The following is a 7,500-nucleotide window of genomic DNA, read 5'->3' as shown; positions in this document are numbered from 1 at the left end:
TAAACGTGGCGGACATATTGATATCTGGGCATCTTAGCTATCGGCCCCACATGACCGGAAATTTGTCTCTAGTCTTGTGATATAAGATATGACATCATGAATGCCTTCCATTCACTGCACTTATCTGAGTGTTTTCGCAGATTGGTCTTATTTCCGGACAAAATGTTTCAACGATAGATCTCAGGAAATCAAATGACCATATCATGCAGGGTATGTTGCTAACTCTTCAGGCTTTGGGTTGACACCCCTGTTGTGTGAGAAGCAGAAATGGGCTGTGACTCTTTGACCTTCCTCTGAGAAGTGTGTGTGTGTGTATGCGTGTGTCTGCCGTGAATGCGTGCGTGTGTGTGTGAGTGTGTGTGTGTGTGTGCGTGCATGTATGTCTCTGTGTGTGTGTGAGTGTGTGTGTGTGTGTGTGCGTGCATGCTTGTGTGTGCGTGGATGTCTGTGTGTGTGTGTGTGTGTGTGTGTGTGTGTGTGTGTGTGACCTTCCTGAGACAAGAGCCGAGAGGCCACAGCCCTCTCACTAGGAGGGGTAATTAGGTTCTAATGAAGTGAGTGGCCAGTGGGGATTTTATGCTGTTTCATCCTCACCTACAAGTCAGAGAGTGAGACCAGTTAGTCAGAGGTGTTCAGTGTGTGTGTGTGTGTGTGTGTGTGTGTGTGTGTGTGTGTGTGTGTGTGTGTGTGTGTGTGTTACTCATACCATCTGTGAAGGTTTTCCTTTGCGTGTATGTGTGTTCACACATTCCTTTAGATAAAAATAAAGAAGAGGGAAAAAAAACAAACTGCAAGTGAAAGTCAATGTAGGAGAAGGAGTAAAGTAAAAGAATTTGAGCCAAGAAACAGAGCCAATTACCAACAGAGATGCTTCACCCAGACAGCTAGTTCACTTCACACACCATCCCAGGTCAATAACTCACCACCTTAAATGGAATTCCCTCTCTGTCTGTTCTGGAACAATCTTCCAGCTCAGTGATTTCCACCAAAGATTCTAGAACAGAGCTCTGTTCTAGAATCTTTGATTTCCACTGCCTCTGTTCCCTCCTGACATACTCCCAGAGTGCACCATCCGTGTGATTGGCACCTCGGCGATGGTCTGGCCAGTAGTCACGATCAATGACCGACGTCGCTGCGCATCGGTTGATTGAGTCCGAGCTGACTGAGTGAAGGCTGGAGAGGTGGCTGAGTTTTGGCCTGAGGGATTCATCAGTAGGGACACGTTTCAAATGGTCATTAGACTAGACAGGCGGTGGGGGCGGTAGTAGCACAGTGGTTAAGGAGCTGGGCTAGCATGCTATTAGCATTAGCCTGATAAGTTGTGTGTTCAATATCCGCCTTCCGCCGTTGTGCCCTTGAGCAAGGCACTTAACCCCGAGTTGCTGCAGGGACAGTGGCCTTGTAATATAATTGACAAATGTAAGTCACTTTGAGTAAAAGCATCTGCTAAAGGAATTAATGCAAATGTAGACTACAGTAGGTAGGCAGCTGAATGTTAGAGGTCCTCTCTGTCCATGGCTTCCCGTGACTCAGCCTTTAATGCCCGTGGTGTTTCTTGGGTAGTCATTGTGAATGCTATGGCAGTTGCTAGGGATAGGTAATAATGAAAGGGGTTGCTATGCTGACTGCCAGGCAGATACCAGGTAGATGCCAGGGAGGATTATGTTGGTTGCTATGGTGGTTGTTGACATTATGATGGTGGTTGCTAGATTGTTGCTAGTGTGATTGAGATGGTTGCTAGATTGTTGCTAGTGTGATTGAGATGGTTGCTAGGGTGTTGCAGAAACAACAACAATAACACTTTGCATTTATGTAGCACTTTTCAAGACACCCAAACACTCTTTACAGTGATGTGGGAACCTCACCACCAATGTGTAGTACTGACCTGGGTGATGCAAAGCAGCCGTTATGTGCTGGCGTCCACCACACACCAGCTTGAGGTGGAGAATGAGGGAATGAATGAACGAGCCAATTAGACTGGGGGAAATGTATCTAGAATACATTCGGTGGCATTATAGGTTGGGAGTCAAACCTATAATGCCATTGAATGTATTCTAGATAAATTTCCCCCAGTCTAATTGGCTCGTTCATTCATAGGGTAGGGATGTCCCAGGTCCCACATCGTATCATCTGTTATATATTGGTAGAATTCTTCCCCATGATAAGAATTTATAATCCCACATGTTTACATACATGTTTTTTTGCATACAGCCTCATATTATTTACATACAGAGGGGGTATTTCAATCATAAGGAAGAAGAGTTAATTGCTGATGATGGTCAAGATTAAGTTAGACTTTTTCGGATCAAAATTTGTGCTTTCTTGGCTGTCAAGACTGTAAGCTAATGTAACTCAATTCCCCCTGTGTGTGAATTCACACCAAGTCGGCCTACCATAACTTCCAAACTCTCCACAATACCCCATTAATGGCATGACAGTAGGCTATTTAAACACCTTATCAAAATCAACTGAATGCATAACGCACGCACACCTTTTGTTTGAGCAGGAGAGAGAATGGCCGCGCATGCACACAGCATTATCAGCACACAATGTTAAGCTAATTCACTAACTAAAGACTTCAAGGACATCATGGATATAAAACGTTTTTTTTAACAACGAAAACAGAAAGGATGGAGGCAGCAAAGCTAGTGAATAATTTCAGATGGGCAAGAACAAGGTAGGCAAAATTGGTGTGCTTGTCAAAACGTTAGCATTACAACTGGAATACTGAATGAATGCTTACTGATGTTAAAGCTCACACGCTGTTTAAAGCCACACACAATGGTAAACTAGAACAAAACTGAAGGTAGCATAACTTTACCCTTCATAGGGCTGTTTAAAGTTGTCCAAATTAATATAGACTGTTGTCAGGCGTTAATGTTGTTGTAAAGATAGGCTGTTGTAAGTAGCCTACTATCTACAATGTACTGCACTTTGTATGCTACTTTTTAATTGACCAATGCACAAACCGTTTGGGGGGGGGGGGGGGGGGGGGTTGGGGGGCTAGATGGGTGTGCGTACCATACCATTAAATTCTACAGGCGCCCCTGTTGACCCGCAACATATCATGATAGCTATGGTAGTAGCAGCTCACTCTGTTTAAAGGACAGAAGACGGCAACAGGAAGACGGAAGATATCAACAACTTTTCACAAGGAGAGGGCACTGCACCTTTAAGGACTGGCAAAGAGAGGCATAGGTCTGCAGGCTGGCAGTATTAATCCTAATATCATTAATGTTATACTGGTGGTTGAATTGTGGTTTTATGGGGGTTGGTGACTCATGTTGCGGTGTCGGACACACAAGGTGAGCCCCTGATTGGGCCAAATGACTCACACATTCCTGGAGTGTCGGTGTAATATTAGATCGGGCGCTCTTTCATCGAGCGAGTCATTAGTGGCCCTTCAAATGCAAATAGGTAAAATAATGATTTTGTTTGAATGAACGGAATCAATTCATTTGCAGTGCGGTGGAGGAATGGAGTGTCCAAAATAGCTGCCGGATTCTTGAGTACTCCCAGTCGAGTTCAGGGCCAGTCTGCCAGAGTCTACTGTGTATGTGTGAGTGTGAATCTTCTCCCATGATCACTGAGGGACTGGGTCTTTTTTGTTATATCCTATTTGGTAATTAACTGTCTTTTAACACTAGACGCGCCATCAGTTCATAGCTACTAGAAGTACCGAAAGCAGCCATTTTGACCCTTAGACTTTAAAGTCTATATTCAACCAGCAAGACCTGTCATTGTACACACAACTTTCTAAACGGTCAGAATGATCGTCACTTCACATCTAGAGTGTCTTTATCTGTTGTTGTTGCTTTTAGTCACATATAGCACATTGAATTGCCTCTGGGTATGCATGTGCGATATAAATAAACATGCTTTGCCTTAGAAAGGTTTGTATTGGTCAATGGTCATCTAAACAATAAATTGAATAGAAGAGTTGATGACCTATAGGTTAGTATTGTGCAGTGTGTGTGTGTCTGCTGTGATTTCTGTTGCTTTAGGCTTATGTTTGTTCCTTTCAGATCAAAGCAAGTAAACAACAACAGCAAAGAACAAAAAATAATCTACAACACACTATAGTGCACAGCCCACCGTTCAATACATAATTTCTCACCCATTATAAATTGACCGATTGCTTTATTATTGTTGTTGTTGTTGTTGTTGCTGATGTTGTTGTTCACACTAGTGAGACTCCAGGAATGTGTAGCTTGTTTTCACCCCCATTTGAAATGCTATCTAGCGGCCATCAGACTACTCCCTATGCACCTCAACCCTCCGTGGTAGAGAGGGGAGACTCCCGGCCGACTGCCAGTCCTCCTGCACGCTGCAGAAGAATTTCCTCATTGATATCGACGACCTCTGCCTTTAGCTGTGGGAAGGCGGCCAAATGGTTGTCAAAGACTAAGAGGCTAAGTCTCCAAAATCTTTGTGTGTGTGTGTGTGTGTGTGTGTGTGTGTGTGTGTGTGTGTGTGTGTGTAGGAGCCTGTGTCTGTGAAAAGACTGCTAATTTGGTAAATGGTTCCTTAAAAGTGCAGTGTTGAGTGTACACATGTGTCTGTCTGTCTGTCTGTCTATCTTTGTGTGTATGTATGTTTGTGTTTATGTGTTTGTGAGAAAGACACTGCATGTGCTGGAATTTGTGTGTTATTGTTTTTTTGTGTGTTTTTTTTTCTTTTTTTGGTCCCTGCAAACTCCGAGGTAATTACAGAGGCAACAATCACAGGCAATCAAAACGCAATTACAGACACACTGTGAGGGAGTTCTCCAGTCATGAGACAGACATGAGCACGGCAATTACGCACCGGCCGCTTCATCCCTCTCGATAAAACACACACACATACACATGCACATATACACACACGTACGCGCACACACACGCACACAAACACACACGCTCAGACACATACATGCACACACACACACACACACACACACGCGCGCAAGCACGCACACACACACGCTCACACACATACACGCGCACACACGCACATGCACACGCATGCACACAGACACACACACAAGTTCAACATACCAGACGGTTTGTTTTGTTCTGTGTTCATTCACATTTTATGATTCTTTGCCATCCATGGACGACCTCAGGCAGATATGATGTGATTTGTGCAGTTTGGTGTAGAGCCATTTGCAGCCTCTCAGCAGGTGCTGGTCTAGAGCATTTGATTGTGAGGAACATCTGCGAGGAATGTGTCCCGCATCTCTGTTGTGTGCTGTTTGTAGTAGTGCTTTATGTCACTAGTGGGTACCCGTACTTACCAGATTGAGTTTGTAAGTGAATTTAAAGCACTTATCTGTTGTTAGGCTCCGTTATTAATATAACTACTGTACACTGTTATCCCATCATTGTTTGGTTTTTAGTGTTGTAGAGTGACAGCTGCCTTCATATTTATGCAATCTGGACTCAAATAACCCCTATTCTCTATTCTCACTGATAACACACAAATTATTGTTTGTTATCATCCACTTTGAATGCATAATTCAAACCTTCACAATGCTGGTTGTAAAAAAGTAGGTGTACCCCAGTTCTGGCTTCAACAATACCTAATTTGAGCTACTTTAACTAATAAAAAAGCACTTAAAAATGTTGAAGCATGATGTGAATTGTGCCCTGCAGGAAGAAATATCTCATAAGAACGACAACAAAGAACTGTTGTTCTTTCTAAAGCTGGAAAGGGCTACAATGTAATCTTCAAGAGATTAAAGGCCACATCAGGCCACAGATTGAACACATTTACCTACAAGGAGATGATTTAGTATTATTGCTAGTGCTATTATTGCTATTATCGCTTGTGTTCCTAGAAATGAGCACACAGCCAGGATGCAGCTGAACAGTTACCCAAAATATAGAGCTGTTGAACCGCGCAGATCAGCCGTATACTCACCCAGACTTGAACCCGCGAACAGCAGCACCTCGGAATGGGAGTCGAGTGTGCTAGCAGTCAATCTAACAATCCCAGGCTGCTAGCTTTCCCACTAGCACAACTCTTAAGGCGTCGGGAGTAGGCTTGGGAATCGGTTCCAGGTATCGGTAAGGAACCGGTTCCAAATGTTCCGATCCATCGGAATCGTACACATCCAAACGTTTCCACTAACGATTCCAATACAAAGCTTTGATTTAGAAATGTTTACTTTTTTAGAAATTTTAAAGTATTCAACTTCTGTATTGTTATTGCACACTTGATATTCATTCTCTAAAACCACTTTAAATTAGACATTCAAAGCCAACAACTCTCAAAGCCATCCTATAAGTGTTCAGCAAATGGTACAGAAATCGATAAGGAATCGCATCGACAAGCAGACTCGACAATGGCATCGATATTGATAATTTCTCAACGATGCCCATCCCTAGTCGGGAGGGAGGGTTACACAAGGTACACACTGTATAGCTGGGCAATTCCATGGAAAATTATGTTTTTTGTAACATCCATAACGCTAATAAAATGTGATGGTATGGCATGGAATGATTACATGAAATTTGAGCATTTGCTATTTTTGGCTGAAGAATGTACAAAAAATGCACAAAAAAAGAATGTTATCATTTACATCATACAAATGCCAAGGCATTTCACTGGCGTTATGGATGTGACAAAAAATAAATTTTCCGTGGAATTGCCCAACTACGGACCAGCTGGCTACCATTACACTACATTGAATTGTCCAGGGAAGAGTGTTTGGCAGCACACAATTATTAGCCGCTAGCGAGACAAATAATCATGCTTGACTGACCTTAATTGTAAATCCATACAGGGGTTTCTTTGCATGCTGGTCATTGACAACTCTTACTATGACCAGTTAACCAGAGTTTTTAAGTTTAGTTCTTTTTTTTTTAAGATTGCACCTGTAACACCAAATGGGGTCAAAGCAAAAGCTGAAATGGGGAAGTTATTGCGATCATGTGTCTAGGCCAGAGTTTGCTCAGTGGATGAATGTTAGCAAACATATTGTTGACCTTTTCTCTGGAAATATTAAACTCTTGTGCACCAGGTTCCCACGCGCTGTTCAAGACTGTGTGTGTTTAATGTCAAGCTGAACTCACACTCTCTCCATTTACCTCTCTTTCTCTCTCTCTCTATCTCTCTCTTTCTCCTCATCTCCCTTAGTTACTCTTTCTAATCACCCCACATTTTCACTATCTCTCAATTTTATTGTCCATCCCCCCTCTCTCTCTCCCTCTCTCTTCATCCTTCTATCTCTCTCTTTATCTCTCTTTCTCCATCCTTCCATTCTCTGTTTTTATTTTTCACTGTCCTCCTTTTCTTCATCACTCTCTCCATGCCCTCTCTCATCACCCCCCCCCCCCCATATCCCTTAGTTACTGTTTCCAACCACCCCTTTCTCTCACACCATCTCTCTCACTTTATCTGTCTAGCCCTTCCTTCCCTCTTTCTCTCTGGGTCTGTACGAAACAGAAGGCAGTTGTCTGCTGTCCTGCTGCCTTCAGCTCTCTACCGAGTCACTTGCTGTAGCAGGCATCAAGGTAC

General features: G+C 43.1%; 1 protein-coding gene across 6 annotated transcripts in view; it reads left to right on the top strand.

Moving 5' to 3' along the window:
• The window catches only part of LOC121700054 (SRC kinase signaling inhibitor 1-like), a 98,382-nt gene that overhangs the window by 41,217 nt on the left and 49,665 nt on the right, over positions 1-7,500 (top strand). The window lies entirely within an intron of this gene.

This window comes from Alosa sapidissima, chromosome 24, assembly GCF_018492685.1.
Source record: "Alosa sapidissima isolate fAloSap1 chromosome 24, fAloSap1.pri, whole genome shotgun sequence".
In the NCBI taxonomy this organism is placed as follows: Eukaryota; Metazoa; Chordata; class Actinopteri; order Clupeiformes; family Clupeidae; genus Alosa; species Alosa sapidissima.
This window is presented reverse-complemented; position numbering and strand designations above follow the sequence as displayed.